The sequence below is a fragment of the Pelophylax lessonae genome (genome assembly GCF_965119305.1).
Source record: "Pelophylax lessonae genome assembly, chromosome: 13".
Lineage (NCBI taxonomy): Eukaryota > Metazoa > Chordata > Amphibia > Anura > Ranidae > Pelophylax > Pelophylax lessonae.
Window position 1 is genome coordinate 2,824,589 of NC_138780.1, and position 12,601 is coordinate 2,837,189.

The window sequence follows — 12,601 nt, forward strand, 5'->3', positions numbered from 1 at the left end:
TACTATCCCTCCTATATCACTACTATACCTCCTATATCACTACTATCCCTCCTATATCACTACTATACCTCCTATATCACTACCATACCTCCTATATCACTACTACACCTCCTATATCACTACTATCCCTCCTATATCCCTACTATACCTCCTATATCACTACTATACCTCCTATATCACTACTATACCTCCTATATCACTACTATATCTCCTATATCACTACTATACCTCCTATATCACTACTATACCTCCAATATCACTACTATACCTCCTATATCACTACTACACCTCCTATATCACTACTATCCCTCCTATATCACTACTATCCCTACTATATCACTACTATACCTCCTATATCACTACTACACCTCCTATATCACTACTATCCCTCCTATATCACTACTGTACCTCCTATATCACTACTATCCCTCCTATATCACTACTATCCCTCCTATATCACTACTATCCCTCCTATATCACTACTATACCTCCTATATCACTACTATCCCTCCTATATCACTACTATACCTCCTATATCACTACTATCCCTCCTATATCACTACTGTACCTCCTATATCACTACTATACCTCCTATATCACTACTATCCCTCCTATATCACTACTACACCTACTATATCACTACTATACCTCCAATATCACTACTATCCCTCCTATATCACTACTACACCTCCTATATCACTACTATCCCTCCTATATCACTACTATACCTCCTATATCACTACTATCCCTCCTATATCACTACTATCCCTACTATATCACTACTATACCTCCTATATCACTACTACACCTCCTATATCACTACTATACCTATTATATCACTACTATCCCTCCTATATCACTACTATACCTCCTATATCACTACTATACCTCCTATATCACTACCATACCTCCTATATCACTACTATCCCTCCTATATCACTACTATCCCTCCTATATCACTACTATACCTCCTATATCACTACTATACCTCCTATATCACTACCATACCTCCTATATCACTACTATCCCTCCTATATCACTACTATCCCTCCTATATCACTACTACACCTCCTATATCACTACTATACCTCCAATATCACTACTATCCCTCCTATATCACTACTACACCTCCTATATCACTACTATACCTCCTATATCACTACTATCCCTCCTATATCACTACTATACCTCCTATATCACTACTATCCCTCCTATATCACTACTATACCTCCTATATCACTACCATACCTCCTATATCACTACTACACCTCCTATATCACTACTATCCCTCCTATATCCCTACTATACCTCCTATATCACTACTATACCTCCTATATCACTACTATACCTCCTATATCACTACTATATCTCCTATATCACTACTATACCTCCTATATCACTACTATACCTCCAATATCACTACTATACCTCCTATATCACTACTACACCTCCTATATCACTACTATCCCTCCTATATCACTACTATCCCTACTATATCACTACTATACCTCCTATATCACTACTACACCTCCTATATCACTACTATCCCTCCTATATCACTACTGTACCTCCTATATCACTACTATCCCTCCTATATCACTACTATCCCTCCTATATCACTACTATACCTCCTATATCACTACTATCCCTCCTATATCACTACTATACCTCCTATATCACTACTACACCTCCTATATCACTACTATCCCTCCTATATCACTACTATCCCTCCTATATCACTACTATACCTCCTATATCACTACTATCCCTCCTATATCACTACTGTACCTCCTATATCACTACTATCCCTCCTATATCACTACTATACCTCCTATATCACTACTGTACCTCCTATATCACTACTATCCCTCCTATATCAATACTGTACCTCCTATATCACTACTATACCTACTATATCACTACTATACCTCCTATATCACTACTATCCCTCCTATATCACTACTACACCTACTATATCACTACTGTACCTCCTATATCACTACTACACCTACTATATCACTACTATCCCTCCTATATCACTACTATACCTCCTATATCACTACTATACCTCCAATATCACTACTATCCCTCCTATATCACTACTACACCTCCTATATCACTACTATACCTCCTATATCACTACTATCCCTCCTATATCACTACTATACCTCCTATATCACTACTATCCCTCCTATATCACTACTATACCTCCTATATCACTACCATACCTCCTATATCACTACTACACCTCCTATATCACTACTATCCCTCCTATATCCCTACTATACCTCCTATATCACTACTATACCTCCTATATCACTACTATACCTCCTATATCACTACTATATCTCCTATATCACTACTATACCTCCTATATCACTACTATACCTCCAATATCACTACTATACCTCCTATATCACTACTACACCTCCTATATCACTACTATCCCTCCTATATCACTACTATCCCTACTATATCACTACTATACCTCCTATATCACTACTACACCTCCTATATCACTACTATCCCTCCTATATCACTACTGTACCTCCTATATCACTACTATCCCTCCTATATCACTACTATCCCTCCTATATCACTACTATACCTCCTATATCACTACTATCCCTCCTATATCACTACTATACCTCCTATATCACTACTACACCTCCTATATCACTACTATCCCTCCTATATCACTACTATCCCTCCTATATCACTACTATACCTCCTATATCACTACTATCCCTCCTATATCACTACTGTACCTCCTATATCACTACTATACCTCCTATATCACTACTATACCTCCTATATCACTACTGTACCTCCTATATCACTACTATCCCTCCTATATCACTACTGTACCTCCTATATCACTACTATACCTACTATATCACTACTATACCTCCTATATCACTACTATCCCTCCTATATCACTACTACACCTACTATATCACTACTGTACCTCCTATATCACTACTATCCCTCCTATATCACTACTATACCTCCTATATCACTACTATACCTACTATATCACTACTATACCTCCTATATCACTACTATCCCTCCTATATCACTACTACACCTACTATATCACTACCATACCTCCTATATCACTACTACACCTCCTATATCACTACTATCCCTCCTATATCCCTACTATACCTCCTATATCACTACTATACCTCCTATATCACTACTATACCTCCTATATCACTACTATATCTCCTATATCACTACTATACCTCCTATATCACTACTATACCTCCAATATCACTACTATACCTCCTATATCACTACTACACCTCCTATATCACTACTATCCCTCCTATATCACTACTATCCCTACTATATCACTACTATACCTCCTATATCACTACTACACCTCCTATATCACTACTATCCCTCCTATATCACTACTGTACCTCCTATATCACTACTATCCCTCCTATATCACTACTATCCCTCCTATATCACTACTATCCCTCCTATATCACTACTATACCTCCTATATCACTACTATCCCTCCTATATCACTACTATACCTCCTATATCACTACTACACCTCCTATATCACTACTATCCCTCCTATATCACTACTATCCCTCCTATATCACTACTATACCTCCTATATCACTACTATCCCTCCTATATCACTACTGTACCTCCTATATCACTACTATCCCTCCTATATCACTACTATCCCTCCTATATCACTACTACACCTCCTATATCACTACTATCCCTCCTATATCACTACTATCCCTCCTATATCACTACTGTACCTCCTATATCACTACTATACCTACTATATCACTACTATACCTCCTATATCACTACTATACCTCCTATATCACTACTACACCTACTATATCACTACTATACCTCCTATATCACTACTATCCCTCCTATATCACTACTATCCCTACTATATCACTACTATACCTCCTATATCACTACTATCCCTCCTATATCACTACTATCCCTCCTATATCACTACTGTACCTCCTATATCACTACTATACCTACTATATCACTACTATACCTCCTATATCACTACTATCCCTCCTATATCACTACTACACCTACTATATCACTACTATCCCTCCTATATCACTACTATACCTCCTATATCACTACTATCCCTCCTATATCACTACTACACCTACTATATCACTACTATCCCTCCTATATCACTACTGTACCTCCTATATCACTACTATCCCTCCTATATCACTACTGTACCTCCTATATCACTACTATACCTACTATATCACTACTATACCTCCTATATCACTACTATCCCTCCTATATCACTACTATCCCTCCTATATCACTACTATCCCTCCTATATCACTACTATACCTCCTATATCACTACTATCCCTCCTATATCACTACTACACCTACTATATCACTACTGTACCTCCTATATCACTACTACACCTACTATATCACTAGTATCCCTCCTATATCACTACTATACCTCCTATATCACTATTATACACTAGCGTTGATCTATTATCAGTAAAGCAGATATATTGAGGGCCGATCTGCACTTCCCCCGATATATCGGAATCGGCCTCGGAGGTTACCGATATTCCAGGAAAGTTCTGTACCGGAGTGATGGCTGCAGGTAGAGGCGTCACCCCGGTACCGGCGTCCATAGCGGACGGTTGGCTGTCTTGTAATGACAATCGATGAGGCTGAGAAGTCGCTCGGCTGTCATTACAAGGAGTGGGAGGGGACGTCCCCTCCCCCCCCTCCCGCCATCTTCCATGGCTCACCCGGTCTCCTGTCCCACCAGGCGACCATCCTGCACGGCCCCCGAAGACCGGATCAAATCTGCATTCAGCTCTGATTGGTTCTCCATGTAAAATCCCGGAAGTGATGTCATGAGCGGCGTCCACAGCTGACGTCACTTCCAGGGACTCGGCGCCAGATTAAAAAAAATGACCGCATTCAAAACAGACAAACTTGGGGTTTTGAATGCTTTTCAGTGCGGAGGAGGGGTTTAGGATCCCCAGATCCCCCCACAAGATTACCTGAGACAAATATATCCAAAATATCCAAAAATATCGTCAATAGAAAAACGATATTAGTCGATCACTAGTATACACGCTATATCACTACTATATAAATATTATATTGATCAGGATAATATATTGATCAGGGTATTGTATTCATCGGGATAATATATTGATCAGGGTATGGTATTGATCAGGTTATTATATTGATCAGGGTAGTGATCAGGATATTATATTGATCAGGGTAATATATTGATCAGGATATTATATTGATCAGGGTATGGTATTGATCAGTATATTCTATTGATCAGGTCAGTATTGGTGTATTTGGACATTGTACATCTCACATTAGAATATACACGTTGTCACCGGTGTGGAAGTGAGGGGGCGTGTCTGCCAAGGCAATCATGTGACATCAGGGAGGGGTCACATGACGCTCCGCCCATGGCATCCTGAAAGCAGCATGTAGCTAGTGAAGTCCCGCACACTGATCCCGGGGGGGGGGGGGGTTTGATAGGTCAGACATGACGGTCCCCGGACTCGGCTCAGCCTGACATGGCGAACCCCCTCCCCCCGGGTCCGGGGCGCGGAGATTCTGATGGCAGCCGGAAGTGTCCGTGTTGAAATTGTTAATAAAGTTTCTTCAGAGGGCGGATACATTTAGGTGTCACGTGTTTCAGAAAAGGGCGGGGTCAAGCGATGGCTGACAGCCATTCTGGCTAGTGGGCGTGTCAATGTAGCCGTGCGACCAATCAGCGGCCGCAGGATAGGCGTGGCCGATGCTTTGCTGACTGCGGACTATTACCGCGGAGGAGGCGGAGTTATGATGTGACTGACAGGGAGATGGCCAATGGTCTTAAGGAAGAAGGAGGAAGGGGGGCGGGCCTAGGCCGTCCAGCTAATAGGAATCCCTGGGCGGGACGAGACACCGGAGGGCGGGGCGAGCGGCTCCGGGGAAGCAGGAAGAGAGATTCCAGGCCGGAGCTCCGATACCCGGGACACCCGAACCCACACAGGTAACCCACCGAGGGGCGGGGCCTAACAGGCCTTCTTGTTCACGGGGAGGAGCCGTGCGGTTGTTCAGGGGGCGGGGTCAATCAATGGGGGAAAGGGAACCAATGTGGGGAGGAATGAGAGGAGAGGATCCTCGGGGGAGGGGCCTATCATTGCTCAGAGGCGGAGCCAGAGTGTGACCTGATATCCTGGGGACCGGAGAGCAGCCTGAGGGGTCAGGAGGAAGTCATGTGTGGAAAATGGCTCTGCAGAGGAGGGGTCAATGGGAGGGGAGGGAATAAAAGGGGCGTGGTGTGTCAATGGGTGATACAAAATGGGAGGGGGTCCTCAGAGGCGGAGTCATTGGTTGTTCTTCAGGGGAGGGGTCAGGGAGTGGAAACATTTTTTAGGGTGGTGATTTAAAAGTGAGTTATATTAGAAGAGGGGGGCAGGGAGGGAATGAGAGCCGGGGGAGGAGTCAGGGAGGGAATGGACCTGGGGGGAGGGGTCAGGGGGTGAATAGGAGTTGGGGGAGGGGTCAGAAGATGAAAGATCCAGGGCAGGGGTCACGGAGTGAATGAGAGCTACGGGAGGGGTCAGGGAATGGATGGGAGCCAGGGGAGGGGTCAAGGAGAGGATGAGAGTTGGGGGAGGGGTCAAGAGGTGGAAAAAGTCAGTGGAGGAGTCAGGGAGTGGATGAGAGTTGGGGGAGGGGTCAGGGGGTGGATGAGAGTAGGGGGAGGGGTCAGGGAGTGGATGAGAGTTGGGGAAGGGTCAGGGGGTGAATGAGATTTGGGGGAGGGGTCAGGGAGAGAATAAGAGCTGGGGGAGGGGTCAGGGAGAGAATAAGAGCTGGGGGAGGGGTTGATGGTACTCATGGGTGGGGAGAGATTGCATTATGATTAGACCAGAGGCTCCTCCTGGTATGTGAATGGTGGAGGATCTTTGGGGGCGGGGTCAATGCTGGGTCTCCTCTGGTTTTGTATGGGTCTCATTCATGAAGAGTCCTCTAGAGGGCCATTTATGAAGCTGCAAAATCACCGAAAATAAGAACCCTGAAATATGGTTGAATCTCCTCAGCGGGGCCCCTGACACAGGTGACACCCCGGGGCCATTTCTACACTCATTACACAGACATTGTCCACTGGTGTCACCATCAGGAAACCCACCCTGAGGAGGGCCAACCGACATCCTCGTCTGTGTCCCCCTCTGGGGAGATTCCCCGCTGTGTGTCCCCCCCCCCCCACTACTGACACCAACCTGACATACCGATTGTAAGGGAACCGCGACCCACACTGTGTGTGGGCTTCCTCCAGTCTGAACATAGATATCAGATATTATAGCCGCGCCCCCCCCCCCCCCCCCACCATACAAAACTATCTGAGAATAACTTTTATAGATCTGGAACATTTATTGAACAAACTCACACACAATATATACCCCACATGAGGACCTCCCCCCTCCTGATCAGATTACCCCACCAGGTTAGGTGCCTGATTACATTATCATATGTAGATGAAATTGTGTACAGAAACATAAATAACCTGAGCTAATTATCTAGACATCTGGACATAAACAATAGGTGAATGGGAATCCACATCTAGACAATGTTATAATCAACATGCTAATTAACTCAGCACTGCAACAAGGCTAAAACAAAATACATTACACATTATCCTAAGTATAAACACAGAACACCCCATTATACAGACAATAGGAAGAGACCACCAGTGACAGACTGTCTGTAATGGGAAGAGACCACCAGTGACAGACTCTCCATCTCCTACATTGAAGAACATGGAATCCACATCTAGACAATGTTATAATTAACATGCTAATTAACTCAGCACTGTAACAAGACTAAAACAAAGTACATTACACATTATCCTCAGTATAAACACAGAACACCTCATTATACAGACAATAGGAAGAGACCACCAGTGACAGACTGTCCGTCTCCTACATTGAAGGCCATGGAACAGAGGACAATGTGATTGGCTCTTTCAATGTTCAGAATCAAACAGGCCAGGAATAGTCCTCATATACTTCTTGAGATATATGGTTGATAAATATTTCTGTCCCATTTGAAGACCCCCAACTTTGGGAGTGATTTGGAGTGGCGGTTGGAGGAAATTTTGGATTACAGAGAAGAGATCCTAGGGCTGGGCTCCCCTTGTCTGGGAATGTCCAGAAGTACCAGTTGACAGTCCGGAAGTCCTGGCTGAAGAGTCGACCGTGTGCTCCCCTGCACCCGCAGCTATGGAAGCGGAGCTCCTATGGTGGATGCAGCAAGTGTTGACTGGCCTTGATGAACCTGGGACGATCTTGGATGGAGGAATGCGTCTGTCCAGCAGCTGGATAAAGGTGCGGGAGATGGAGCAGCCGGCTCATCCTTCCAGCTGCAGTTTAAGGGCTCGGGAGAAGAGGAAGCCGTCCTCATTCCCCAGCCATGGATCTCAGTATGGATTTAACAGAAGATGTTATAGATGATATGATAAGTCACCTGCCAACGTGTTGGCACTGGGCCCAAGGGCCACCAGCCGTGCCCTGGACTTACAGCAATTCCAGAGACTGGGAATTTAAAAGACTCTTCTGCTGAGGAAGAACAACCTGGTGAGCCTCCAGCAGAAGAGTTGGCATCAGGGCCAAACATCACTGAGTGTTGCCCAACAGCAACAGCAGCTTCAGCCTTGCTGAGAGAAGAGGCAGCCGGCCTTTCTCCTACACCACTAGAGAAAGGTTGTCCCAACAGCCAGATGAGGGTAAGGAAGATGGAGCAGCCGACTCCTCTTCCCAGCAGCAGATCAGGATCCAGGGGAAGAAGGGAGAGGAGGTTGTCGTCCTCCCTCCTCAACAGTCAGTCAGAGCAGAGGAAACTGTCTTCCCTCCCCAGCCAGGATCTGTACACCTGGGAGACGGTACCGGAGAAAGGTTGTCCCAACAGCCAGATGAGGGTAAGGAAGATGGAGCAGCCGACTCCTCTTCCCAGCAGCAGATCAGGATCCAGGGGAAGAAGGGAGAGGAGGTTGTCGTCCTCCCTCCTCAACAGTCAGTCAGAGCAGAGGAAACTGTCTTCCCTCCCCAGCCAGGATCTGTACACCTGGGAGATGGTACTGGAGAAAGGTTGTCCCAACAGCCAGATGAGGGTTAGGAAGATGGAGCAGCTGACTCCTCTTCCCAGCAGCAGATCAGGATGCAGGGGGAGAAGGGAGAGGAGGTTCTCATCCTCCCTCCCCAACAGTCAGTCAGAGCAGAGGAAACTGTCTTCCCTCCCCAGCCAGGATCTGTACACCTGGGAGACGGTACCGGAGAAAGGTTGTCCCAACAGCCAGATGAGGGTAAGGAAGATGGAGCAGCTGACTCCTCTTCCCAGCAGCAGATCAGGATCCAGGGGAAGAAGGGAGAGGAGGTTGTCGTCCTCCCTCCTCAACAGTCAGTCAGAGCGGAGGAAACTGTCTTCCCTTCCCAGCCAGGATCTGTGCACCTGGGAGACGGTACCGGAGAAAGGTTGTCCCAACAGCCAGATGAGGGTAAGGAAGATGGAGCAGCTGACTCCTCTTCCCAGCAGCAGATCAGGATCCAGGGGAAGAAGGGAGAGGAGGTTGTCGTCCTCCCTCCTCAACAGTCAGTCAGAGCAGAGGAAACTGTCTTCCCTCCCCAGCCAGGATCTGTACACCTGGGAGATGGTACTGGAGAAAGGTTGTCCCAACAGCCAGATGAGGGTTAGGAAGATGGAGCAGCTGACTCCTCTTCCCAGCAGCAGATCAGGATACAGGGGGAGAAGGGAGAGGAGGTTCTCATCCTCCCTCCCCAACAGTCAGTCAGAGCAGAGGAAACTGTCTTCCCTCCCCAGCCAGGATCTGTACACCTGGGAGATGGTACCGGAGAAAGGTTGTCCCAACAGCCAGATGAGGGTAAGGAAGATGGAGCAGCCGACTCCTCTTCCCAGCAGCAGATCAGGATCCAGGGGAAGAAGGGAGAGGAGGTTCTTTCCTCCCTCCCCAACAGTCAGTCAGAGCAGAGGAAACTGTCTTCCCTTCCCAGCCAGGATCTGTACACCTGGGAGACGGTACCGGAGAAAGGTTGTCCCAACAGCCAGATGAGGGTAAGGAAGATGGAGCAGCCGACTCCTCTTCCCAGCAGCAGATCAGGATCCAGGGGAAGAAGGGAGAGGAGGTTGTCGTCCTCCCTCCTCAACAGTCAGTCAGAGCAGAGGAAACTGTCTTCCCTCCCCAGCCAGGATCTGTACACCTGGGAGATGGTACTGGAGAAAGGTTGTCCCAACAGCCAGATGAGGGTTAGGAAGATGGAGCAGCTGACTCCTCTTCCCAGCAGCAGATCAGGATACAGGGGGAGAAGGGAGAGGAGGTTCTCATCCTCCCTCCCCAACAGTCAGTCAGAGCAGAGGAAACTGTCTTCCCTCCCCAGCCAGGATCTGTACACCTGGGAGACGGTACCGGAGAAAGGTTGTCCCAACAGCCAGATGAGGGTAAGGAAGATGGAGCAGCTGACTCCTCTTCCCAGCAGCAGATCAGGATCCAGGGGAAGAAGGGAGAGGAGGTTGTCGTCCTCCCTCCTCAACAGTCAGTCAGAGCGGAGGAAACTGTCTTCCCTTCCCAGCCAGGATTTGTACACCTGGGAGACGGTACCGGAGAAAGGTTGTCCCAACAGCCAGATGACGGTAAGGAAGATGTAGCAGCTGACTCCTCTTCCCAGCAGCAGATCAGGATCCAGGGGAAGAAGGGAGAGGAGGTTGTCATCCTCCCTCCTCAACAGTCAGTCAGAGCAGAGGAAACTGTCTTCCCTCCCCAGCCAGGATCTGTACACCTGGGAGATGGTACTGGAGAAAGGTTGTCCCAACAGCCAGATGAGGGTTAGGAAGATGGAGCAGCTGACTCCTCTTCCCAGCAGCAGATCAGGATACAGGGGAAGAAGGGAGAGGAGGTTCTCATCCTCCCTCCCCAACAGTCAGTCAGAGCAGAGGAAACTGTCTTCCCTCCCCAGCCAGGATCTGTACACCTGGGAGATGGTACCGGAGAAAGGTTGTCCCAACAGCCAGATGAGGGTAAGGAAGATGGAGCAGCTGACTCCTCTTCCCAGCAGCAGATCAGGATCCAGGGGAAGAAGGGAGAGGAGGTTGTCGTCCTCCCTCCTCAACAGTCAGTCAGAGCGGAGGAAACTGTCTTCCCTTCCCAGCCAGGATTTGTACACCTGGGAGACGGTACCGGAGAAAGGTTGTCCCAACAGCCAGATGAGGGTAAGGAAGATGGAGCAGCTGACTCCTCTTCCCAGCAGCAGATCAGGATCCAGGGGAAGAAGGGAGAGGAGGTTGTCATCCTCCCTCCTCAACAGTCAGTCAGAGCAGAGGAAACTGTCTTCCCTCCCCAGCCAGGATCTGTACACCTGGGAGATGGTACTGGAGAAAGGTTGTCCCAACAGCCAGATGAGGGTTAGGAAGATGGAGCAGCTGACTCCTCTTCCCAGCAGCAGATCAGGATACAGGGGGAGAAGGGAGAGGAGGTTCTTTCCTCCCTCCCCAACAGTCAGTCAGAGCAGAGGAAACTGTCTTCCCTCCCCAGCCAGGATCTGTACACCTGGGAGACGGTACTGGAGAAAGGTTGTCCCAACAGCCAGATGAGGGTTAGGAAGATGGAGCAGCTGACTCCTCTTCCCAGCAGCAGATCAGGATCCAGGGGAAGAAGGGAGAGGAGGTTGTCGTCCTCCCTCCTCAACAGTCAGTCAGAGCAGAGGAAACTGTCTTCCCTCCCCAGCCAGGATCTGTACACCTGGGAGACGGTACTGGAGAAAGGTTGTCCCAACAGCCAGATGAGGGTAAGGAAGATGGAGCAGCCGACTCCTCTTCCCAGCAGCAGACGGTATCCCAGAATGATGACACCATCCCAGCAGAAGAGCTGGCAACAGAGCAGAGTGCTGCTAGCCTCTGCCCTCAACTAACAAAGGATGGATTTCCTGTGGTAGTGGATGGGACTTTGATTTCTACTAACGAAGCCTCCGAAAAAGGTCCGGCATTGGGACAGGAGGATGTCCACCTTGCGGTACAATCACTGGGGGATTTTCATTGAGAAAAAGTGGATGAGACTATGATCTCCACCTGGATACCCCAGGGATGCTGGGAAGTCGGCCCAGATCCCCCCCAACAGCATGATGGAGTGACCCCAGCCACCCCGTCTTCTCTCCAGCGGCTAAAAGGACCCCAGGGAGAAGGGCCAGTCCACGCTTCTCCCAATCAGCGGGGGGTATGTTCTACGAGAGAGGCAGAGGTTGGCTGGGTGAGTAACGCTGTGTTCTGGACAATTTGTTTGGGGTACAGACATTGGGGGGACGGGAACTACGGACTAACTTCGAAGTCAACCCGTTTGGGGTCTCAGGGGAGCGATGTGACTGGGGTCACTTTGGTTGGGGGGCCCGTTGAACCCAGCTTACCTTAGAGAGGTTGAGAAATCCCTCTCTCAGGTCCCTAGGCCCCTCTTTATGTGTAAGTCCCCCTATGTCTATGAGGGATACGGGGTGACCAAGGTAATGATGGACAGATACTTCATGGACACTGAGAAAATGGTT

General features: G+C 47.8%; 1 protein-coding gene across 1 annotated transcript in view; it reads left to right on the plus strand.

Annotated features, from left to right (window-relative positions):
- Positions 1 to 5,969: 5,969 nt before the first annotated feature.
- ZNF687 (zinc finger protein 687) overlaps positions 5,970 to 12,601 on the plus strand; it is a 31,193-nt gene continuing 24,561 nt past the window's right edge. The window contains exon 1 of the mRNA XM_082275145.1: positions 5,970 to 6,045. The gene's annotated coding sequence lies outside the window, so the exon portion shown is untranslated. The remainder of the gene's footprint in view (positions 6,046 to 12,601) is intronic.